We start from the raw sequence: 27,293 nt of genomic DNA on the forward strand, positions 1-27,293 counted from the left end.
CTTAACTTGCTATATTTCCATTTTTTAGAATCTACTTTAGATTTTTTTTTAATTTACTATATCTGAATAATACAGACAAGGTAACTTATAAAGAACATTTTATACAGCTCTTGAGTCTAGAGGCTGGAAAGCTAAGGTAGAGGCATTTGGTGAGGGCCTTCTCAGGCTTATTTTCCTCTTCTTAAAACACCACTAATAACAACGCAGGAGTCCCACCCTCATAACCTTAGCAAACTCTAGTTACCTTCCAAAGACCCTATCTCTTCAAGTATAGGAGGTGTGGGCACATACTAAACATAGAAGAATCTCTATTAGTATGCTTTTTGATTCTATTTCCTATGACTTCTTTGACAACTGGCCTGTGTCCCTCATTGTGCAGGAACATTTGCTTGCATCTCCTTGAAGACCCTCTCTCTATCTCTCTCTCTCTCTCTCTCTTTTTTTTTTTTTTTGTTTTTTGAAGGCCCTCTCTTAACGAACTCCTAGCAAGCCATTTCATCATAGTTTCACAACTGTGCTAGAATTCTCTAACTCTAACTTGCTATTCTTAAGATTGTGGGTGAATAATATTGCTTATGTAACCCTCATTTTTATATTGTGTTTCAGTTTTACATGTGAAGCCTTTGGTGTGTCTGACAGTCTCCTTTCATTATTACTCTATATGCGTCTTAAGTTGGCAGGACTTCTATTGAAATAACATTCTCAAAAACAGTTTGTCGGTCTCCTTGGAATGTAATGGTTGCTCATGTCATTAGACAAGAATAGCCTTCACATATCTTTTAGGATCTCATTTCTGTTCCTTACTTCTGCTGAAAGGGTGAAGGTGAGCCATATGTCACACACTGGGCTTTTCTAGGAAAGATTGTCCATACACTCTTTTATCCTTCTCTTTAGAATACACATTCCTAACAATGTATGTCTAATTTTTGCATGTTTTTCAATCTGGATAAACTGAGAAATTTGCAAATTATCATGAACAGTGTGACTGGAGCAGAAAAATTGAGGCTATTAGTGAAGGGAGATGATCTAACAAATATGTGGGGGTTCCAAAGAAGGCAGACCACCTAGAGTCTGTCATAGAGTCTTTCATTAATTACAGGGATTTAGGCACATACTCTGACAGAAACGAAAATCCATTTCAGAATTTTGAGCCAAGGAGTGGTGTGATTTGATATTGATTGTGTGTGTGAGCACATGTGTGGATATGTAGGCGCACATGTGAGCATGTGGAAGCCCAGGGACAACCAAGAGAGACATTCCACAGAAAGGCCATTTACCTTTGAGAGGGACAGGTCTCTTATTGACCTGGAGCATGCCAATTAGGCTAGACTAGCTGGCCACCAAACTCTAGGGATCCACTTGTGTCCACCTCTCCAGCTTTAGGATTGCACATGTGGATTCTAGGGATTTAACATGAGTTAGTATGTTTGCAAGACAAGCCCTTTACAAACTTAAATACCTTACCTGCCCTGACATTACCCTTTGAAGTACCATTCTGGGGCTGGAGAGATGGCTTAGCAGTTAAGCGCTTGCCTGTGAAGCCTAAGGACCCTGGTTCAAGGCTCGGTTCCCCAGGTCCCACGTTAGCCAGATGCACAAGGGGGTGCACGCGTCTGGAGTTCATTTGCAGAGGCTGGAAGCCCTGGCGTGCCCATTCTCTCTCTCCCTCTATCTGTCTTTCTCTCTGTGTCTGTCGCTCTCAAATAAATAAATAAATTTTTTATAAAAGTACCATTCTGGTTGCTGTGTCATAGTAGATTTCAGGTGATAGGAATCAAGCAGGTGTAGAAGCAGGCGGCTGGTCAGGATGCCAGGTGAGGAACACAATGGCTCAGGTGAGGTGGCAGCAGTATGGTATTTAGAAATATCCAGATATTGAATATTTCTTAAAAGTTGATTAGTTACAAGTTAATGATGAGGTGTTAGAACAAAGGACAATTAAAAGTGGTTTGAACAAGTGGAAAGATGAGGAAGGGAGATATAATGAGCTTGAGAAAGGTGTTATGTTATTGAGGAGTATGATGAGGAGGTAGTTAAACATGAATCCTGACATCCAAATCATAAGGAGAGTTCTAGACAAATTATTCCTGATTAATCCTCATGCTTTTCTTTGTCTGTCTTCCATCTTGCAAGGTCAGAATATTTCAACAGTGTCTATGCTTTGTGTCTCCAATTTTCTTGATGGAATAGAAAAATAGCACATCTCTGGAGAACTCTTGTTGTATTGTTTCCTACTTCAGGTATTTTTGTTTTGTTTTAAATTACAACCAAACTATCAATATTACAGCAGTTCCTCATCTCCTTTCTCCAGTAGAACTCTTCACACATTACAATAAAAGCATATACATGGTTCAAAGCACCAAGCAGATTAAAAGCAGACTGTTGGTACTTTGGAAACATCTAGAAGCATCCTGACACCTCTCATGTTGGTTAACACTTCTTGCACAGCAGGAGTTCATTTGATGATCTCAACTACTCTTGGTTTCAACCTTGATGCCAATGAGCATGCAGGCCATTCTTTCTGGCACTTGCCATGCCATGGACATCTACATAGCTCACTCCCTTATTTCACACAGGTCTATGCTCACATTAAAGAGGTCTTCTCAAAACTCTGTCTAAAAACACTGTCAGTTCTCACCCCTTAAACCATTTGTTTCCCTCCACTAACATTATTTAGAGCTGACATTTTATACAGTTTGACATCTCTTTTGTTACCAGGCAATGTACACTAGAACAGGACTTCTTAACTTTTTGTTTGTTTCCATGTATGACCATTTTCACCCAAGAAAGTTTTATGTGACCTCAGGTATGTATGTATACAAAATAGGAATACAAAGGAAGAATTCACTGACAATAAATGACAAATTTTATTTTATGTCTAGGTAATTAATTTATATATATACATAATTTACCATGTATTAAATATGAAATGAAATTTGCATACAGATGAAATGGATGTGCTTTGTATTTACATAAAGAATTAAATTTAGCCTGAATATTTGATACTTTAGGAATAAAACATCTTCAATGTTTTTCAGAGTTGTTCAATGTTTTGATTTGATAATCGTCAATGCTGAGAACACCACTTTGCACAAATACATAGTAAAAATGGTGGATATATGGTTAGGGACATTTCAGAAATTGTTGAAAATTCTGTCCTAATTTCAAGCCAAAATTCTTGTGATTATTTTTTGTGTTTGAATCTCAAATCAGCAATGCAGACAGCAATTTTAGAAGCCATTCTTTTTTTTTTTCTTTTCAAATTTTTTTTATTAACAACTTCCATGATTATAAAAAATATCCCATGGTAATGCCCTCCCTCCCCCAACCTTCCCCTTTGAAATTCCATTCTCCATAATATCCCCTCCCCCTCTCAATCAGTCTTTTATTTTGATGTCATGATCTTCTCCTTCTATTATGATGGTCTTGTGTAGGTAGTGTTAGGCCCTGTGAGGTAATGGATATCCAACCATTTTGTGTCTGGGGAGAGCATGTTGTAAGAAGTCCTACCCTTCCTTTGGCTCTTACATTCTTTCCGCCACCTCTTCCACAATAGGCCCTGAGCCTTGGAAGGTGTGATAGAGATATTGCAGTGCTGAGCACTTCTGTCACTTCTTTCTAGCACCATAATGCCTTCTGAATCATGCAAAGGTCACTACCATCTGAAAAGTGAAGGTTCTCTACCAAAAATAAGAGTAGAATTAATATATGGGTATGAACATTAAGAAAAGTGCCTACTGGGCAGTTTGATGAGCATAGTATATACATTTAGCCAGAGAGCAATAGATGTTACATCCCTAGGGCTCATGACTACCCCTGTTTTAAGTTTTCAGTATCAGGGATGTATTCCTTCCCATGGAGTGGGCCTCCAATCAAATTAAAGAGCAGTTGGTTTCCACTATAATAGACATGCCACTATTGCACCTGTTGGCTCATTTGACCTGGCTGGCCAAATATAAGTAGTAATATAAGTAATATAAATACAAATATCGCAGTATCCACTGTTGAGTATCTTCACTGATGATTTCTCTCCCATTGAACTGCATGTAGAATGCCTTCTTCCAGCTTTCTTTCAGCTGGTCTACATGGAGGAGGTTGTCCGCTCAGTTCCAGCAGGATTTCTCAGTGGCTTTGCATCCCAAGTATGTGGAATTTTCAGCAATAGGGTCTTAACATCTATTCCTCTTAGGAAACCAAGGGCCTCGGCAATGGCCTATAATGAAGTCATTCTAATACAATAAAAAAACATACTAATTTGATATTTTTATTTTAAATATTTTTAATTATTTATTTGTAAGGAGAGGGAAAGTATGAGTACACTAGGGCCTCTTGGTGTTGCAGACGAACTCCAGATGCATGTATCACATTATACATCTAGCTTACATGGGTAGTAGGGAATCAAACCCAGGTTGTTATTCTCTGGATGCAAATGCCCTAACTGGAGCCAACTCTCCAGCCCTTAATTTGATATTTAAATTCTAAGGAATGATAATATAAAATATTAACAAACTTTGTATTCCATAATTAAGCCATTATGTTTCTTTAAGTTTTTGCCTGTGTGTGTGTGTGTGTGTGTGTGTGTGTGTGTGTGTGTGTAAATTGTGCCCCATGTATGTATGTGCAGAAGCAGAAGAGAATGCAGGTGAGCTTCTCATAACACTCATAAACCTTGAGATCGGGTTCCTACCTCAACCCAAAGCTTCTGTCCATCAGCAGGTGCCCATGATTGTCCAACACCTGGCCTCTGCCATTTGGGGTTACTGAACATGGCCATGCTCAGCTTTTTACATGGGTTCTATGGTGTCAAACATAAAAGTCTCTGGTCTAGAGGCCCTCATGCTTCAGCAGAACATGATTGTAACCACTGAGGTACCTTCCAAACCTAAACCACTATTTCATATGTGCAGTAAGAATACCTGAAGTTCATAACTTACAGCAGTCTGGAGTCTGGGCTGAAGGGTTTTCAGCAGCTCTTGCCATGATGTCATGCACAATGAATAATGCTCATGATGTGTGTTCAGAACCAATGCTATAGCAAGGACACGTGATGCAACATGGATGACAGAAAAACCTCAGATAAATGCCATGCTTGGTTTCAAATTAATTTTTGGTCAAGGAACATTCAGAAATCTTTTAGTGATGTCCACACTGAGCTATACAACCCATGGTTTAAGAAACTACTCCATGGGAGAAGGGGCCTTATTTATGCTTTCTGCTGCTGGGTCCCTAGCATTTGAAACAAGGCCTGACACATAACAGGTCTTAATAATTACTTATTAATATTTACTCCATAATTACTTCATGAGTGTGTCTGTGGTACAGGGATCTTGATAGATTCAATAGTTCTTGTCTTCAAAGAGCTGGCAATAAATATGGCAAACAAAGGTCATTAATTTTCTCCTTTCTTTCCTTTTCTTTCTTTCTATTCAGACAGTGCATTAGATCTGTAATGGAAGTAAAAAATTGAGACTTGGGCTGGAGAGATGACTTAGCAGTTAAGCACTTGCCTGTGAAGCCTAAGGACTCTGGCTTGAGGCTTGATTCCCCAGAACTCACGTTAGTCAGATGCACGAAGGGTCACACACATCTGGAGTTTGTTTGTAGTGGCTGGAGGCCCTGGCACACCCACTCTCTCTCTCTCTCTCTCTCTCTCTATCTGCCTCTTTTTCTCTCTGTCTCTCTCAAATAAATGAATAAAAATAAACAAAAAGTGAGACTAGTAAGGTTAAAATCTAAACTCTTCCTTTTAATATTAAATTATATAGGGATCAGAATCCCTGGCTTATCTGTAGGTAGTAATGAAGGTAAAAGTGCCCATGTTCTTTCAGGGGCATACCAACAAGCCATCACCAAAAAAGGACTTGCAAGGCACATATACCTTCCCAACCACCTTTCTTGCCTGACCTCCCTTCCAACAAAATGATCTCTCTCTTACAAGTTCAGGAGCTACCACCATTGACAAGATAAGTAAGCGGCATTTTAAGCCAACTGAGCTCTTTTGAGACTCACATATAATAGGAAAAGAGCTCAAGTGTGGTAGTGGAGAGGTTCTTCTGAGTTTACCCAAAAGAAAGAGAATCAGTGAGGGTAGAGAGGAGAGGAGAGGAGACTGGCAGAGGAGAGGAGGACAATTTAAGGGTTGTCTAAGAATCAGATTATAAGAAGGTAAGTGAACAAGTCTCTGCTCACAGTTGCTATTTTCAGTCTCCAGCTCTATATAGAATAAAGGCTTTCTAGGAACCTGCCTCTGCATGCCATGCTAACCTACTCCTTCACTTCCTACCAGCATTGCATATGAGCAACTGATGTGAAATGTGGCACATTTTCTTTAAACTTTTATGAGATTTTTGTTGGTAAGACCATCCCACTGTGTTCACATTCTATTTACCTACAATGCCACTAGATGGGATTTACTGGAAGAACATTTGAAAATGGGATGAAAGGAAATGAAAGCTTGTCCTCACCTTGTATCATGTATCAGGAGCTGAAATTAGATCCCACCTACTGGGAAGAGAGGAAGCCTGTGTCACCCAACAAAGCTTAGCTCCCTTGGCACATCCAAAGTTTCACATCCCTGCTCCCTGGGTTTTGGCACTAGGGGTTCCATGGCTGTGCCAGGATAAAAGCATTGTCCCCAGTATTCTTTGAGGCAAAGGCAGGCTGCTTTTAATTAGGTGTAGGAGCCGTTGTTAGATTTATGTTTTTCTATCATTTTTTAAGCTTGATGGCATGATGTGTGTTACATATTTAATTAAAGAGGATCTAATGAGTACTTCTAACAGCCCTGGGGTCAGAAGAGCCACTTCAGAGATCCATGCAAATGAGCTGGGTTTATTACTTCCCTAGTGAGAGGCAGTGATGATGTCCAAAATTGCAAAGTCTGTGGGGGCCCATCAGCTTTCCAACTTCTGCAGCAAAAACCCAGAGGGAGGTACACAAAGACACAGGCAGTGCAATTGGCAGGTTTTGTGTCTAGGCCCAAAAATGAGCCTAAACTTATGACATAAAGTGTCCACATGAGCCACCTGGGAAAGTAGCATAGGCCTCAGAACTTCTAAGACAACCTAGACTCAAGATCCAGGGACTATTTCTTAGCATAAAACAATGAATCAGAAGAGAGAACAAAGGAGAGATGTAACACAATGTGCTAAGTCATTAGAATTTCATACTGTGGAAAATGAGTCATCAAATGCTTTCTACCTGTGATTTCTTCAACATGTACCACTCTTCTGTCTGGGCTTCACTACTCAATAGCTTGTGCCATGTGATTTACCCACAGACATATCCATATCCCCATCATGCTCCAACCTGACTTTTGCAGCCTGCTTACTGAATTTCCTCTATCATATCATATATCCTACTCATTATAATTGCCTACTGAATTTCTGTTTACTCTGACTGACTGAGAGATGACTGACTGCAAGGATTTTTTTTCTCTGACTGATTTTGTGGTTGGTTAGCGTGCTTTGTTGTTGTTGTTTTGTTGTTTTTATTAATTAGGTTTATATGCCTAGCATCTAGCACAATGCCTGGAATATAAGATACCCTTGGTGTTATTACTGAATGAACAAATAATCCAGATGCAATCAATCTGATTTAAGGCTCATTTCAGTCTACTTAATGCATCTGAAAAGAGACAGGCCCCGAAAGCATGGAAAAGATATTTACATTTTTACGGAATATCAGCTACTTGGGGCCAACTGGAGACTATTACTATATTGCATATTATACCAGAACCCATCCCTAAAACCTTCTCTAAATTAAGAGATAAATAAAAAATCAAATGTATTATCTTTTACAGGAATGTGGTTTTGAAACAAAAAAAGTTTAAGCCAGAATTTAGTAGCTAAGGAAGGAGGATCATAAAGTCAAGCTGAGCCTCTCCAGATTAGCAAGACTCAATCTCAAACAGACAAATCAACTATAAAGAGTTTTGAGATTATGGCGAAAATGGTTTTAGACAGCATTCAAAAATTATTTTATTGATATGGTAATGAATCTGAGTCAAGTAGGTGAATGTCTCTGTGGTAGTTTTTTAAAGTAGCTACAAATTATTTCATACTCATTACATGCAAGAGGTGACTTTGGTCCTTTCCCACGAATATGTACATGGCTGCACCTGCTTGCCCCAAAAGAGTACCATGGATGTGGTGCCTCAGGGCTGCAGCAGTGCTGCCCAAACAGATGCTTCCTGGTTCTTCTGAAATTTAATTTTCTGAGAGCTCTTTGAAAATCCTTCCTCTTAGAACTCAAATGCCATGCTGGGAAATACCCTAGTCAAGGGGAAGTTCTGGTCACCACACCTAGGATTATCTGCAGATGATTCCAGATAATTCCAGACCTTAGCCATCAGAATATTCCCAGTGAAAATCCCATATACTGTGAACAGGGAAAAACTATCCCTCTTTATCTTCTGGACACATAGGATCTATGACTGAAATAACATGGGCAGCTGTCAATTTGTGCTACTGAGTTTAGAGCAGTTTGTTAAGAAAAATTAACTGGGAGTATCTGACAATTCCTCAAGATACATGCTTTAAAACCTATGGATGTAATGCTTACTTATGGGTGGTTTGGAATAAATATGGGCATAGATAGCCAGAATGAGAGATTGAACAAATTTAGAAGCTATTTCCAACTGTCAAATATAAATGGTGAATATGTTATTAATTGAACAATTTTTCAACATTTCTGTAAGCTTTAAATTTTTCATCAGTTTTTTTTTTTTTTTCAGTATCAGCTTTATATGGACACATCATATGTTGGTGCCATCATTTCCCTCCTCCTGCCCCATTCTACTGCTGGCCCTCCTCAGTGGGATTGCTGGTATTCACCATGGGGTTGTGGATTATGAGTTGTGAGAGCAGCAGTCAGTCATTTTGTGTGTGGGCCAGGCAGGGAGGGCCCGCAATGTTTTTGGATATTCCATCCCACTCTGTGGCTCTTACAATCTTTCTGCCCCCAACTCTTCTGCAAAATTCCCTGAACCATGGTAGGTGTGTTTTAAGTCTACAGCACTGCTGATCTCTCAGCAGCTTCTGAAATTTTGCTTCAGGATGTGTTTAGTATCCTCAGTGTCTGTCTCCATCACCCTGGTGCAGGCAGTCAGGGTTGCAGTGGAAGCAGTACTCTTGTTCATCTCACCAATTCCTCTTTGATTTCACCTAGGCCCTAGCTGATGTACAGGGGTGGTTCACCTCCTGACAGCTATCTTTTCTTGCCTTGTTGAAAGATTTTGGTTATTCTCACTGCTTTCTCTCCTCTAGCTGTTTTTGCTCTCTACATGCTTTTACCTTTCTTAGCCTATAAAATAAAATGTCCTACTCTCTTGATAGCTTTAAACAGCCACCTTATCATCTCAGCAAAGTTGTTCCATGCCCTCAAAGAAGTGACTGTACCCACAGACACACCGTCCACTCACTTAATAGGTCTTTGCTCTTAAAATGATTCTCTAGAGGACAGCACTAAAGCCAACTACTGTTCCTTACCCCTCCTTCCCTGACATTTCTGAAGAATCTGCCACCTTTAATTACTCTCTTTCTCATGAAATTCCCTCCCAAATGTCCTTCTGTCCCCTTACTTTCCTGTGTTGTTAGTACTTCCTCAAAAAGAGACTCCAGAAATGATGGCCTTATCACCTGATTCCATATGGCCAAGGTCCAAGTTCTCCCGATATTTACTCTGAATTGTCATAGTGTGCCCAGATAACCTCATAAATTGTACACATTTTAGACCCAACATCTAAATCTAGACCCCCCAAATCAAACCTCTTAGCATATCTAACTGATGTTGCTATAGTACCTCACTCTCCTCTGTGAGGTCAGGTCTTAAGTCACTGACTTTGCCTAAGTTCATGCAAATTCTATGGAATGTCTTCACTAGCCCTTGCCTGGACATCAGCAACACTACCATGTAGAGTTAGCCATCACAGCCTTCTGCTCCAGAGCCTACAGTGACTCTCTGCTGCTGCTGCATCAGATGCACCCTCTTTAATGTGAAGTGTGATTCTTTTTTTTTTCTTTTCAGTCTCTCTTTTATTTTGATGTCATGGTCTTCCTCCTCTTATGATAGCCTTGTGTAGGTAGTGTCAGGCACTATGAGATCATGGATATCCAGGCCATTTTATGTCTGCAGGGAGCACATTGTACAGAGTACTACCCTTCCTTTGGCTCTTACATTCTTACCGCCACCTCTTCTACATTAGACCCTGAGCCTTGGAAGGTGTGATAGAGATGTTACTCAGTACTCCAGTCACTTATTTCCAGCAATATGATACCTTCTGAGTGTGATTCTTCATACTTCACCAATGCCAATTTTCAGCTCTACATCTTCTGTCATGGATTTATTAACATCTGTGATCAGTGTTTGAAGAGTTCCAATTTACTTTAAAATACTGTCTCATCCATGCCCATATAAAATGTTAGTACTTATCTCAATATACCTCTAAACACTCTGAAATGAGAAAATAGTGAGTAACAACATTGGTTCTATGTCCATATGAAAGTATTTTAGAATCCCAGTCTGCCATTTGGAAGTTTTGAATACAGGGAAATAATCTCCCTAAGTCACATCTCTAAAATGGGTATTCTAAGAATTGGTTGAGAAGCTGGGCATGATGGCACACGCCTTTAATCCCAGCACTCAGCAGGCAGAAGTAGGAGGATCGCAGAGAGTCTGAGGCCACCCTGAGACTACATAGTGAATTCTAGGTCAGCCTGAGCTAGAGTAAATCCCTACCTCAAAAAAAAAAAAATCAGAGAATCAGTTGAGATAATATGAATATGCTATCCACAGGACCTAGCACACATGTGGTACTTTACACATTAACAGTTTTGACCCTTTCAAAATGTCTTACGTGGGTGAATATTTGCTACTGGGGTCCCCTCAATAATCTTTATCCCAAGGCAACTGTATCAGTAAACAATTAATTTCTTTAATAATGAACTGGGAATGAGTCTCATTAGGTAGTGTCCATATGTCCTGGGTTAAAAGAACCGCATGGTCTATATAACCTGTCATTTTCCAAGGAGGTCAGTTAATTTGATAATAAAACCACCCCAAACCCAACTAAAGATAGAAATCGGTGTTTGGATTCTGAGCAGACAAAGAGAAGTCCAAGGTAACACATTTACCCACTGGCAGGTTCTTGGTTTATTTCCTTACCTAGGATTTGGCTCCAATAACCAATTGACTGGGTCCTTTCTGAACATGGAATCAGGTGTGTAATCTATCAGATCTCCATGTGGCAATAAGACATTTGCCTAAAATATTGGAGAACATAGTAGATACTCAAATAGTGTGCTTTTTGGAAGAATAACTACCCCAAGGCCAAGTGAGTGAAAAAAAAAAAATATCTCAAATTTATGTATCATGCTATTAAATAAGAGGCAATGAGTTCACTAAGCCCCCAGGTCCAGAGGATGAGAGTGGCTCTGGGAAGTCCTCAGCTTCCTGAAGTCCTTGGCCTCTTCTAGAAGCCCAATGGAAACACCTGACAATAGTGCTGTACAAAAGGAAGAGGGCAGCAGCTGTCCTTTTGCATGGTTCTGTGCATTTCTAGCACTTGAGAATGTAACAAAATATCAATAATTTCTCCAGGATGTCCTTTTTCAGCTCCTTTTAGCATTGGATGAAGCCAAAGAAGTAGGGAGTCCTGTTCAGTGCTACCTTCTTGTTTCTATCCCTGGTCCATCTGCTCTTCATGTGACCCTAGCCAGCCAGCTAGCTGCCCTCCTGAGGTGCCTCTCTCTCACACAAGCCCCTGAGCTCTCTTCCATTGTCTCCTGGAGTCTGGGCCCCTCAGCTGGGATGTAGTGACTGAAATAAACATTCGTACCACAAAGCCAACAGCCATAAATTTCACTTACATCTAGTAAAACATAGGCATCCAATTAAACCCCTAATGTTATAAACTTGCCAGCAATCAAGCTCACAGTCTAAAATGAAGATGGACAGGTGCACTCAATCAATACCATCGAGGTTACAGCCTGTGTTTGTAGGCTGTGCTTACATTGAATCTTCCTTGTTCTTGCTGTTGTTGGTTTTCTGCCTGGGTAGAAATAACAAATATTCTTGCCAAGTCTTCCATTACATTGTCCTGTACAGCACTGTGTGGCTGAAATTTGAGGCCAGAAAGATGCAGGTCATGCAGAAACACAGTCCTTTCCTTGGTGCAACCCTGCTCTGCACCCCGAGGTTGGATAGTCATTGTCTTTCCAGACCTCATATTTAGACCAGGGGGCCTCTGGAGTACAAGGATGAGTCTCTCATGCTGTGATGAGGACCTCCATTTCCCGAGCATCATATAAACTTTCTACTGATTTCCTTGCATCTCTGGCTATTTCTAGGCCCTGTTACCCACCCACAGCCATTGATATTATACTGGGTTTCTATGGCTTTCCAATTTATAATGGATTTCATTTAAAGATTAATGCACTTGAAGAGTATTTAAAATAAACAGCTTACATTTCTACAGAAAACAGCCCTCTGAAATCACAATGGGAGCAGTATGCATGACTTCCAGCACCTTCCACCTGATTCACCTAATGTCTCATTGTGACTCTTCTTTCTTTTATTGGGACTACACATTTTCTCATTTGTTCTCTTCTCCTACCTCCATAAGTACTTTCTGTTTCCCTCCCACCCACACCTATTTGACTAACACTTAACCAAAGCCTACTGTGCATAAAACTACGTTTTCACACTCCTGACACACACCTGTCCCCCCACAAAACATAATTTTATATGATCCGTAAATGAAAGTGTAGCTATAATTTTTCCTTTACTTTTATGTTTTCCAAGAATAAAATGTCTTTAGATGCCTCTCAGTAGAATTCCTTGCCTGAATTAATATCTCCCAGAGCTTTCATCACCTCTCTTACCTACTTAAATAAAGATTTACAATGTGAAATTTAAGTAATTAGTAAGGAAAATACATCTCGGAAACACATTTATCATTTGCTAGAATCAAAGGGGATTTCAACAACTAATGACTTTTCTTCTCTGCAAATTGTAAATGGAGTTTCAGGCTGAGGTTCCGACGGTTGGCTTCTCTGACATGGAGGTCCTCTGCTGGCTCCAGGATCAGGGCACAGCAGTTGCCAAGTCTTCTTCATTATCCTAAGGGCAGGAAACATTATGACCTACAGAATAAATGTTCCTGGCAGCATTCAGGTCTCATGCCTGCAAGTGATATCAGGGAGAAAGGAAGGCTTTGGAGGAAATTTGCCCCTAATTTTATCACAATCAATCTGTTTCTCTTGTCTTGGAATGAGACAGTACTTGAAATTAGGGGAGAGGGGTGGGTGTAGGTGACATAAAAAATTGCTAATAAAATATAGCCACAAAGCAATATTCTTTCCCTAAAACTCTCACCTCACATTCAAAAGAAACTATGCATATTCCCATTCAGACATTTAAGCACACATGAGTTTAGGTATGACCTGCAGTGGTCAGATTCTCAGGCTAAAAGACATCACAAGAGTATATCTTCATTCACACATTCTACCTCCAAGCAAGGCTGACCATGCATCAAGTATTAAATCCCACCTGATATTAGTCAAAGCTTGTATGACATAAATCATGACACATTAGCTCTGAGCTATACAGATGAACACAAATAACCATAAAAATTGGAGATCTAAACACTTGGTCAGTCTTCCACTTTCATTATTTAATTATATTATGATTAAGTGATTTTACTTTTATTAGTTTTGTACTCAGTGTATACAGTCAAGTTGGTACCATCGTTAGCCTCTTCCCTGTCTTTCCCCCTCCTTGTTGGGGAATATGGGTCATGCATTGTGGGATTAGCCATTTTAAAAGCAACCCATAACTTAAATACTATTGTCATTCCCATTGTATAGATGACATAGCATAGCCATAACCAAGTCATAAACTCGGGTTTTCTGACCCTGCAGTTTGCCTATTGCAGTGTTCAACCACCTCCAGGTTTGGTTCTACTGGACAACAAGAGAACTGGCCAGTATTCCATTAAGGAAACTGGCTCATCTCCAGAGAAGTAACTGGACATCTCACTCCCACCCATCTCTAAACCTGGTGACTGGGATAAACCCAAAAAGAGGGTAGACTTCAGCTGGTTGGATAATATCCTTCATATTTAGATGCATGGGAAATATATATACTCTGTCATTAAAATAACCCTATTTTTTAAAGCTTTAATAGGATTACTCAAGTTTAGAGCAAAATCCCAAAGCCTGTAATTGGTTTGCCAAATGACTAAGCTTTTTTTTTTTTTTTTCTCAAAATTTTAATCTTTCAATGAATGTCAATTCTGAGTCAAACAAACAAATGAACACCAGGTTCTCAGCTGTGCTGATCTCTCAGCATCCAAAGACTTCCTGGGTATGGTATGTTTCAACCACATTAAATCCCCAGATAAAGACCCTTCCTTGATTCATGGCTTTCACGGTTTTGACCATCTTTGTTTCCTCCTTGCAGCATGGCAAAGCACAGAACACATCAAAGGTAGTTCAGCAGCTGTCCTAAAGTGCAGGGGCAGAGGCTGGCCTCTGTTTATCCCCTTAGCTCTCAACTTGGGTAGGAAAAAGTGCAGTTGTCTGAAGGTTACACTAGGAGTGATCTTCAATGACCCCACATTAGCAAATTCCCACATCATCTAGATTTTAGGGATTCTGTGGAATTTCTTCCTCTCACCCTTCCTTTGTTTTATTCTTGATTTTGATATGTATGTGGATAGGATTGAGATAGGGTCTCACTACATACCCCAAGCTGGATCAAACTTGTGATCCTCCTGTTTCAGCTTTCTCAATACTGGGATTACAAAAATTTGCCATCAGGCCCAGCTTGCCTCTTTATTCTGGACTATTTATATATCTAAAGTTCTCCATCATCAGTATAACTCATGAAATTCTGGTAGCCTGGCATGTGTACCACACACAGTGCTGATTCATTAGCTTGCAAATAAGAGTTAGGAGCCAGCTTTGGCACAAAACGTTGTTTTTTGTGAGTGTGATAATAAGTACATCTAACTAGAAGGGAATATCCTTGAAAAAAAAAAAAAAAAACAGCCAGGCGTGGTGGCGCATGCCTTTAATCCCAGCACTTGGGAGGCAGAGGTAGGAGGATCGCCATGAGTTCGAGGCCACCCTGAGACTACACACAGAGAATTCCAATTCCAGGTCAGCCTGAGCTAAAGTGAGACCCTACCTTGCAAAACCAAAAAAAAAAAAAAAAAACATAATGAAGCAGAGTGACAAGGTTGAAATAAATAAGGATGTAACAACATCCAGAGTTACCAGATACTTGTAAACAGAGGTTTATAAGGCGTTTATGAAATATAAGGCAAAGAATGTCTCCAGATCAACAAATCACTCCTGCATATTCATTTTCACTCATCTGCACATATACTTCACACACAGTGAAAGTCTGAGACATAAAAGAATTGATGAAAAAATGACAGATGCAGATCAGTAATCACTTCTCCTAAAGAGGTGACATGCCCATGTTTATACCTGTTTGTCTACACTTGACCCAAATAAAGCTGATGCTGAAGCTCTCCCATCCTGCTACTCAATGGGACTCAAGTTTGGTAACTAATAGCAGGATATCAGTGTATTGATGGATTTATATTTATCTTCACAATATTATTTCTTCTTACTACCTTGTGTGATAGTGTATGATTTTGCATTTGTGTATGTGTGCACACATGGACAAACCCAAGCATGACACACTGTCATTCTATCTAGGTGGGTGGCAAGGTGCGTTTGGAATGTGTTAGAAAGTTGAGTCATTTATCTATGAGAAGAAGACAGTGTGGCATAGAAGGCAATTATTATAATAGACTCATTAAATTGTCAATAAAGAAAGCACTGCTTCACATTCCCCTAAAGCAATCATGCCTTAAAATGGGGCACTGGTAATGACACTGAAATACATTGTACTCTTCCTCATTTTTAGTTCCCTTGAGACTAGATTGTAGCAGAATGTGTATTTAGGGAGGATTCAGAACATTTTTGCTGCACTTAGATGCCTGCATTCATGGAGCTAAGCCAGTCAGAGAACAGGAAAAGATGGTAGATAAGCTGAGAGGGGCCTGGGGAGGTAGAAATGCTAAGAGGAGGGTTTGGCAAAAAAGTTTGATTCCCCAGAATCCACATAAGCCAGATGAACAAAGTGGTACATGCGTCTGAAGTTCATTTGAAGGCCATAGCACACCTATTCCCTTTCCCTCTATTTGCCATTCTCTCTGTCTCTCTCACACACACTCTCACTTTCATTAAAAAAAAAAAAAAACTTAAAAAAATATTAGGGGGAAAGGGCTGAAGTAAAGATGAATATTTTAAAATTATTCTCCCCATAGCAACAACAAAACAGAAATAGAAACCATCACACATAAATGCATGCATCCTCTGAATGTCAAAATAGTATGTATGTTTCTTCCCATTTATTTTCCCTGCTATCAGTATGGACATCACATACACTCATTTCATCATGTGAAAAGAGAGTCATCCCAGTTTGCTCCTATTCCTTCATGTCCCCAGCATAGGGACTAGCAAATTCATATGTTGCTTGAGCCTGCTCTCAACAGGTTGAAATGCTCCTAATCCCTACTCAGCCTTAAGCCTTCCCTGTCCACTCTGTCAGAAGCAAAGCCCTTCTGTAATTCTCATAATTCTCTTGCCTCATGTTACCTTCTTATTTTCCATAGATCTGTCTCAGCTTGCAATGATTTAATTAATGTGAATTTTTTTCACTTTTTCTTAGATCATCTACTAGAATATAAGCTCCCTGAGGACAAAAGCCCTGCAAGACTATTTTTTTTTTCACTGTGTTATCTCCAGAGGCCACTATTGAGTACTGAATATAGCATATGCTTATTGAGTTAACTCCAGCAATTCCAATGCATTTCTAAATAAGTGAAAAAGTGATATAAGCATAGATAAATGTACTTTTATGAATTTCAGGATATATAACATAGTTCTGATGAGACCTAATTCATTGAACAGAAGACTCATTTATAGCTGGCAGCATCTGTCTGTACCTATCTACATCACAGTAATTAATGTCAAGTCCTTTGTAACAGTCTTCTCCCTTAAGAAAGAAGACTCAGAGTTTCAATTTAATAGAGGTGGACGAGGTAGTAGAAGACTTGACTATATTGTCTTCAATTGTTTTCTCATTTTGTTACATTTGAGAGTCTTTTCAAGCTGACTGCATAATCCTCCATAGGGAGGGGATTATTCTGTATCTCAGCTTTATTAAGTCTCTAAGAACTGAGCCAGTCTGGATTCAACTAGGGTTCAAATCCCCAGTACCCATGTAAAGCCAGATGCCTAAAGTATCATATGAATCTGGAATGCAAAAATTCATTGGTGAGAGACCCTGGCAACATGCCTATTCTCATTTTCATTCTCTCTCTTTTTTCCCCTTAAAATAAATAAAATATAAATATAGAAGAATGACCCCTTTTCTAAACAATAAAAGCCTTCAAATTAAAAAAAAAAATACACTAGAAACTATAAGATTTTCCTTCAGCTAATTCTAAATAACTAACATAACTAACAACTTTGCATATGGAGTATGGTAGTTTGAATGCATGTCCCCCATAAACCCATGGTTGAGCTTACAACTGTTGCTACTATGAGGCAGATACTTGCTACAAGAGTACATGCCAGCAGGGGCAGATCTGAATTCCAGCCTAAAGGAAAGCAAAAAATTTCTGAGCTCTGGCTGTGCTTGTTGTGCTGGCTGCTTGGTGGTATCTCTCTGCATGGATTTATGAAAGGGAGCCAGCTTCTTCTACCATTTAAAGGAACTTCCCTTGATCTGCAATCTTGAAATGAATCCCTTATACCTATAAACTATGTCTGGTTTGGATGTTCATCCCAGCAACGTTGAGCTGACTACAACAGAAAATTTGGTACCAGAGAGTTGGTTGCGGCTGTGCAATTAATCTGACCATGTAGATTTTGGTATTTTAGAGCTTATGTTCTGGCAAAGCAATATGTATAGACTTGGAATTAGTGACTGTTGAAGCCCTATAGAACAGTAATCCAACTTTTATGGACTATTATGGTGAGAGTTTGAGAATTGAAAAGAGATTGGAGTATGAAAGGCCACAGAGAACTTCATTGGAACTTGGCTACTGGCATAAAGGCTGGCTGTCTTCTGTTGCCCATGCACTGAGAGTTTGAACAAGATTGAATGAAAGTAATGAACTGATATTCTTGGTGGAAGATATGGAACTAAGAGATATAAGATTTAAAGCTGAAGAAACATCTAAGGAAGTTCAAGGTAACTGGCACAGAGGCACAGACACTGTATGCTAAAGCTGGGATTGTTAAAGAGATTACCACAATTAAGAATGCCTCAAATACTTTACATTAAAACAACAAAAAGTATACCTAAGGTGATTCTACCCAGGAAAGACTGAATGGTAGAAATGCAAACTCTTTTGGAAGGAAGAAACCTTCTCTCCAAGGTCAATTTTTGTTTCCTCCCTAAATTAACAATATGGCTGTGTCCTACACACCTGGCATTCCTTTTTTGCTGTTGCTGAGGTGAATCAAGTGAAACAGGGTATGACATGCCTCTAGTAGAGGCTGATGAGGCTATTGTCTGAAGTTAAATAAGACTCTCTTCTAAAATGAGGCATGGGAAACAGGATATTCCTGTGTTATAGGCTGAAAAGACCAGCTTATGGAGCTGAGGATGGACCATGATTTGCATTGGAAACCCAAAGATGTGTTGAATATACCATGACTTTGAAAGGCTAACCATGGAGTGATGTTGGCTTGGGACAGAAGTCTTCCCTGGGTACTCAGCCAAGCTGGAGGGACAGAATTAGAAAACTCAGAGACTGTCCTCACTGCAGATGTTTGATGTTTGCCTAATTATTTTTGGCTTTATATTGGTCCAGTCTCTTCTTGTTATGCCTTATAGCAATGGAAAAGTTTACTCTGTGCCATTATATGTTGCAAGTATGTAACTTCTTTTTATTTTACAGAACTCATAGTTAAGATACAGTCTTAAAGTTGGTAAAGCTTATGGGGCCTTTGAGGTTGGACTAAATGCAATTTAAAATGTGAGGTGGTTGTGAGTCTATCGGGGGTCATGGGTAGAATGTAGTATTTTGAATATATGTTCCCCATAGATTCAGGTGTTTTATTAAAATTGAGTTTACAACTTCAACCCCTAGCAGGGCAGACTCCTGCTACGGGAGACATGTCACTGGGGGCAGATCTGAATACCAGCCTAAAGGTATGCAGAGAGGTTTTGAGTACTGGCTATAGTTGCTTGCATGTGGTTCTGGCTATTTGGTGGTATCTCCCTTCTTGGATTTATGAGTGGGAGCTTCTGCCATTTGATGGAACTTCCACTGGATCTGTAAGCTTGAAATAAGTCCCTTCCACCCATAAACTGTCTGGTTTGGATGTTCACCCAAGAAACTGACTACAATATGAGGGTAAATGTTTCTGAGTGTCTGTGTGTGTGGATGTTAGCCCATAACTGTCCCAAGCATGCCTGTGCATAATATGATAAAACTTGTGTGTTATGTGTTTATCCAGGTGTTGACCATTTCGACTATGCCTACCTGGTATATCCCTTCACTATCCAAGATATACTTGAAAAGAAAATGTGACACAATTTTATGTAAAAAGTCCAAAATATTAATTCCATAAGGGCAAGAGACAAGGCATGTTTTGTTAATTACTAGTTTACCTGCCAGCACAGGGCACAGGACCTTGTGCATTGTTGATGCTCTAGGATAACTAGACTTGGTAGTTGCTGTGAGACATCGCTTCTTCTCCTTGGATCAAACCCTTCCTGGCTTTGCAGTAGGCACTTGCAAAATAAACACCTGTAGATTTTCCTTAACAGCTTGGGTTCTGCCAAGTCACAATTTTCCTCTGGGTTTTGTTGCTCATGCTCAGCCCTTTCTGGAAAATTTTTTCAATAGTGGGTGTAGCTACATGAATTATCTTCAGGTAGCCTTCACAAATATTCCAAACATACAAGAGGACCAAGTACCTCAAAGACTCTTTAGCACCAGCCAGCCCACAGGGTTGTCATATGCTGAGTTCTGTTGGGTCCTCAGGGAAGGAAACTGTCCCTCTTGGTTCCCTGGGATACTTTGGGGTTAACACTTTAAGCATTTATCCCTGTACTTTTTCTGTTCTCAGATAACTCAGAAGTGGTTGGATTAAGAATGTCAAACATGGCCTTTAGGTAATCTCAGTGCAGAAGGCAGCAGAGTTAAATTCAAAGGAAAATGGTTAAGAGATAAAGCAGCATTAGGAACTGAGGTTCCTCTGTACAAGAAATGTGCACACATTCCAAATTCTTTTTCATCAACTCCATGGCTCAGTATTTTCTGTGCATTGGTGTGGCCCCTCTAGTGTGGGCTTCAGGAGGAGGAATAAAGGAACATGGAAGATTCTCAGCTTCAGGACTCTCACAGCCAGGGAATGGATCCATACTTCAAGCTCTGACAATGGGTCAAAAATCTAGGCTTATTGTATTCCTGCTACTTACAAACTGTGGAATCATGGGCCAGTCATGTAACCTCTTCGAAGTTGTTGTTCCCTCTAAGGCAGAGTTATTCATGGAATCTGGTGTACAGAGATACTGCTGCATGTTTACCCAAAACAATACTTACTATAGAGCATGATACATAGTTATTGCTTACTAAAGGCTATGATGCTTCCTCCTCTTCCTCCTCTTCTTCTTCACTGCTGCCAACAGTCCTCATCCTTCTCTCCTCCCTCCCCAGCCACACAATGTGGCAAGTCAGCATCATAAGAACTCATAACCATTGTTCTTCCCTCTCCACCTTGATATAAGATCTTAGTAGCCTGTACCTGAATGGGGATACCAGCTTCTCTGGGCTCCAAACCTCTCACCCCCACATCTATTATGCTCAATGTTTCTCTTTCTTTCTCTGTGTGACTATGTATATAAAAGATCATATGTTCATGGGCACATGCATGTGAGTTTAAGCATGTGGAGGCCAGAGGTCAATATCGGGTGACTTCTTCAATCACTTTCCACCTAATTTTTCTAGACAGGATCTCTCACTGAGTTACCTACACAAGTTAACCAACAAGCTCCAGGGACCCTCCTGTCTCCACCTCCCCAGCACTACAATTATATGCAGGTGCCACCTGGCTTTTTGAATGTGATTTGTGGTGATGCAAACTTAGGTCCTCTGGCTTACAAAGCAAAGACTGAGCCATGCTTCCTGGTTCTTTCCTTTCATTTGGATTCCAACAGCTGTTACGGTCAGTGTGGATGTTCCCTATCTGCCCTCAGTTCACACCCATCCCCAAGTCTTTGCTTTGCCTGTATAATCACCTCACTTGCCTTGTTTCACATTTCTGCTTCCTCTGCATATGTGTGATTTAGGGTCACTTTCTCTGTGACTATCTGCTCAGATGTCCAATGATGAATTTCTCCAACTTTCATAGCCATTTCTCTTTTAGGGGCTCCATTCATCAGACCACATTAGTCATAGTTTATATAGAATGCTCACTGTAGAGCCAAAAATATCTTGTTTCTACCTACATGGTCGTGGGAAAGTTATTTAGTTTTCTAGGGTTCAACATATTACCTATAAAACAGAACTAGCAATATATACCTTAAATGATTATTTAGAATGAGTTAATGATGAAAGAGAAGTAGTATAGCACAAACCCAGGTTTAGTTTAAAAAATTAAAAATCCATTACTGTGCTGGAGAGATGGCTTAGTGGTTAAGTGCTTTCTTGTGAAGCCTAAGGACCCTGGTTCAAGGCTTGGTTCCCCAGAACCCACGTTAGCCAGATGCACAAGGGGGTGCATGCATCTGGAGTTCGTTTGCAGTGGCTAGAAGCCCTGGCGCACCCATTCTCAATCTCTCTCTCTCTCTGTGTCTCTTTCTCTCTCTCTCTCTGTCACTCTCAAATAAATAAATAAATAATGAACAAAAAAAATTTTTTAAATAAAATAACTAAATAATAAAAATCCATTACTTTTGCCTGGGCAAGGGTAGGCATTAAGATTTCTTTACATGCTACATGTAGTGTAGAAAAACTTTACACTTGCTACATGCCTTTAGTCTATGATGATTAATGCCCACTTATGAATGCATGGACAAGCTCCACTTTTCTACCCAGAAATCTTTTTCTGTCTCAGTATGCTTGCCTAACTGTTATGGTGGTGGTGTTAGTAACATAGCAATGTGTGTGTGTGTGTGTTTGTGTGTGTGTGTGTGTGTGTGTGTGTGTCAGAGAGAGAGAGAGCGAGAGAGAGGAGGGGAGGAGAGGAGAGGATGGGAGAGAACACAAGATTGTTTAGCAACTCATTTAATAGATATATTCTTTTTAAAATAAATAATTTTATTTCTTTATTTGCAAGAAGAGAGAGAATGGGTGCACTGGGGCCTCCAGATGCTGCAAATGAACTCCAGATACATATGCTACATTGTGCATCTAGCTGTATGTGGGTACTGAGGAATCAAACCCAGCTGTTAAGCTTTTCAGGCAATTTCCCTAACCACTGATAAATCTCACCAGTCCAAGACTCAATCTATTTTTAATTAGTATTATTATTATTATTGACAACATATTTTGTATGGATACATTATGTGTTGGCACCCTCTTTTTCCCATGTCCTTGCCCTTATGCCATTGTGAAAGCCCCTCAGTAATGTTGTAGATATTCATCATGGGGTTGTGGGTTATGCACTATGGGGGCAAGTAGTCAACTATTTTGAAAAGAAGTCAATGCCTCTGGGCATGATGTCTCAATCTGTGACTCTTTTGGCCCCTCTTGCACAAAATTACCTGAGCCATGTTGGTAATTTTTAATTCTACTTCAGGGGTGAGCTCTTAGGAGCCTCTGGATCTCTGCTTTAGCAGGTGTTGAGTATCCTCAGGGTCTGCCTCTTTCACCCTACTGCTGATTATCAGGTTCATCATGGAAGCAGCACTCTTGCTCTTATCCCCAATTCAAATTCCTTTGTGGTTTCACCTGTGGCTTGGCTAAAGTACAAGGTATAGTTTATCTCCTCAGGTCTCACTATCTTCTGAAAAAGAACAGATTCTCCAATGGAGAATGAAGTCAGCATAGTTTAAATGAGATAAGCATTATTAATTTAGGGTGAATTTGATGTATGTAACCCCTGTTTTAGCCAAGGAATAATGAGAGCTTGACACTGGAGGGCATAATTGATGAAGATGGGGTTCTTATGATTACATTTATTTATGTGGTGCTTTATGTTGACCAATTTACCTATGTTGAACCATCCCTACGTTCTGAGGTGTAGCCTACTTGATCAAGGTGGATAATGCTTTTGATGTGTTATTGAATTTGTTTTGTGAGGATTTTGTTCAGATTTTTGCATATGAATTCATCAAGAATCTAGTCTTATAGTTTTCTTTCTTGGTGTGTCTCTATCTAGTTTTGGTGTTAGGGTGATGCTAGCTTCATGAAAGGGGTCAGGGAGGATTTCCTGCTCTCCAATTATGTGAAATAGTTTGAGAAAAATTGGTTCCAGTTCTTCAATGAAGGTTTGATGGAATTCAGCTGAGATGCCATCGGGTCCTAGACTTTTCTTCTGGGGATGCTTTTGACTAACTTTTCAATGTTGATGGGTATGATATGTTTTCTTAGTAGATTAATCTGTTGTGAGTTTAGTTGTGGTGGGTGGTACATGGCTAGTAATTCATCCATTTCTTCCAGATTATCCAATTTTGTGGGGTAGAGGTTTTGGAAGTATGCCCTGATGATTCTTCCAATTTCACTGATCTCTCATGTGAGCTCTCCTTTTCCTTTTCTGATTTTGTTAACTTGAGACTGCTCTTTCTTTGATGGCTCAAATTGGCCAGGGGTTTATAAATCCTGTTTATTTATTTTTTTAATTTTTATTTATTTATTTGAGAGCAACAGACACAGAGAGAAAGACAGAGAGAGGGAGAGAGAGAATGGGCGGGCCAGGGCTTCCAGCCTCTGCAAACGAACTCCAGACGCGTGCGCCCCCTTGTGCATCTGGCTAACGTGGGACCTGGGGAACCGAGCCTCGAACCGGGGTCCTTAGGCTTCACAGGCAAGCGCTTAACCACTACGCCATCTCTCCAGCCCTCCTGTTTATTTTTTAAAGTACCAGCTCTTCATTTCATCATTTTTTAATTGTTAGTTTCCAATTGATTAATTTCTATTCTGATCTTTAATTTTCTTGTTTTTCTAAAGCCTTCAGGGGGACAATTAGGTATTAATTTGGGATATCTCTGACTTTGTGTGGTGGTTTGATTCAGATATCACCCATAAACATAGGTGTCCTGAAAGCTAGGTTGCCAGCTGATGAAGGTTTGAGAATTAACACCTCCTAGAAAGAGTATATTTTGAGGCAGGCTTATGCATGTTATAGCCAGTTTCCAAATGCCAGTGTTTGGCATACTGTCCTGTTAATATGGTCCACCTTATGTTGGCTATGGGGTAATGTAAACCCTCTGACTCATACCATCATTTTCCCTGCCATCATTGAGCTTCCCCCTGTAGCCTGTAAGCCAAATAAACCTCTTTTTTCCCACAAGCTGCTCTTTGTTGGGTGATTGCTACCAGCAATGTGAACCTGACTGCATCAGTAAAGTGGTACCAAGGAGTGGGATTGCTGCTAGACACCTGACTGTGTGACTTTGGTCTTTTGGAGCTGATTTTTAAGAGGAATGTGGATGGATTTAAAACCTTGGCATAAGGGATACCTTGCAGTGCTATAGGTATACTTTGATTGATTATTCTGGTCAGAGTTGAAAGAACTGAATGAAGAAAGAACTATGGACTGTGAGGTTTGGCTTATGAGGGTGAGAAAGAGCTTTCCTTAGACTGGGCTAGCAGTTTTTGTGAAAAGCTTGCTGTTATGCCCATGTACTGAGAGGTTGTGCAGGGTTGCTTTGCATAGAAATGAACTGGAGTGAGCAGAGGGATATGGCACAGAAAGAAAAATCTTTGGGGGAACTGTTGCCAATTCAGCTGCAATTTAAAGATTGCAACTGTTGAGACTGGGCTATCTGACCTGTACTGGGGCAACAGGAAGAATGTAGACTCTTTTGAAGGGGACTGAGTGTTCAAAGAGTGTCCTGTTCTTCAAAGTCTACTTTATTCCCCCCTGGATTATCAAATTGGCACCCTACCTGGTATTGTGGAGTATAAGAAATACAGGAAAGAGAGTAACATTGAGCTTGCAACACAGTCTTGTGTTTTGGAAATGGTCATGGGCAGTGTGAAGCAGGTTTGCTGGATACCTGCATGGAGACCTGATGGAACTGTGAGGATGAAACATAGATTGCAGTAGAGACCCAGTGGAAATGTTTGGACCACTAGGTGGCTGCTAAGGAGAACTATTGGCCCTGATGTTTTCCAGGACTGTAGCCTAGCTGGAGGGGCAGAATTGGAACTCCAGAGACTTGCTGGTTAGAATTATTGGACTTGGAGATTTGTCACTGGCTAGAGTTGTTGGACTTGAAGTTACAGAGTTTGATGTTTGCCCTGGTTATTTTAAATCTTGTATTAGTTGAGTGTTTCTTTGCTATGCCCAGTGCCATATTCTGAAGTGTGAATGTTTATTCTGTTCCATTATAGGTTTGAGCGGGGGGGGGGGGATTTTGGGGTATTATGGCTCACTTAAGAAACCTTGGAATAGGGTATGTTTAAACATCAATAAGATTGATGGGGGACTTTTTACAGCATTGATGGTTATCAGTTTATGAAGGCCACAGAGGTAATGTGGTGGTTTGATTCATGTGTCCCACATGAACTTGGTATTCTGAATGCTAGCCTCCCCAGCTGGTATCAATTGGAAATTAAGGCCTCCTGGAGGCAGTGTATTGTTGGGGGTGGGCTTATGGGTATTATAGCCAGTTTTACCATGCCAGTGTTTGGAACACTCTCCTATTTCTATGGTCCACCTTATGTTGACCAGGGGGTGATGTCTACCCTCTGCTAATGCCATTGTTTTCACTGCCATCATTGAGCTTCCCCCTCAAGCCTGTAAGCCAAAATAAACCTCTTTTTCCCACAAGCTCCTCTTTGTTGGGTGATTGCTACCAACAATATGAACCCGACAGAAACATTTATTTAAAAGCATTTAGCACTATGAATTTTCCCCTTAGGACTGCCTTCATTATGTACCATAATTTTTGGTAAGTTGTGTTTCATTACCAATCCATTCAAGAGTATTTACAACTTCTTTTTTTTTATTTCTTCCACAACCCATTCATTGTTTAAGAGTGTGTTGTTCAGTCTCCAGGATCTGGTGAAGTTCTTAATGTGTCTGTTATTGTTAATATCTAGCTTTAAACTATTGTGATCTGATATTATGCAGAAAGTTACATCAATTTTCCTGAATCTACAGAGGCATGATTTTGTGGTCTAATATATAGTCTGTTTTGCAGAAGGTTCCATGGGCTACTGGGAAGAATGTGTATTATATAGAATTGGGGTGGAAAATTCTATAGCTCTTTGTTGTTGAGCTCTCTTATTTCCCACTTGATTTTCTGCCTGGATGATTTGTCTGTTGATGACTTCCAATATCAAGCTATCCAAAAATGCTAAAATTCTTCCATTAAATGTATTTCGTATGGCATAAGCACTGGAACTCACTCATCAATGTTTTCCAAATATCAGAATGTTGTACAGAGATCACCATTGTCATATTGTGAATTCAGTTTTTAGGGTTTTTTTTTTTTTTCCTTCAAAGAGGCACCATGTTAAGTGAGGAACAGATTTCTGCATATTTCAAGCTTCACAAAAGGCCTCTCAAGTTCAACTTTCTCATTGCATGCTTAGTAAGTTCAAGGCCAGCCTAGATAGTATATAAAAACATGGAATCAAAGAAGTTAAGAAAAGGACCATATTGTCCTATCACCAGAAATTTACCAATGTTACTCATTCCCCAAGCCCTGAACTTTCAAGGGTATGGGATAGGATGCTAAGTGTGGGCCACTGATACTGACCTTAGCACTTCTATTAAATCCTGGCCTTCCCACCACTGACTGGAAACACAGGTCATATGTTTAGATATAAAATTATTAACATTGTTATATGCAACTGTAACTGTCATGTGAAGATCCAAAGACATGGTGATGCCCATCTGCTGCACACACTGAGTAGAGATCTCTGTAGAGAACAGGATGTTCATGAGAAAGGTATGCCACTGAGCTTTCTATACTTAACCTGAATGAGTACTCACACACTTCTGCCAGCTTGGGGCTGGCTGGTGTCACCTGGGGCAGTTATTAGTGACTTGTTGTCTAAGCACATGTAAGCCAAAGTCCTC

The sequence above is a fragment of the Jaculus jaculus genome, chromosome 3, assembly GCF_020740685.1.
Source record: "Jaculus jaculus isolate mJacJac1 chromosome 3, mJacJac1.mat.Y.cur, whole genome shotgun sequence".
Taxonomy (NCBI): domain Eukaryota; kingdom Metazoa; phylum Chordata; class Mammalia; order Rodentia; family Dipodidae; genus Jaculus; species Jaculus jaculus.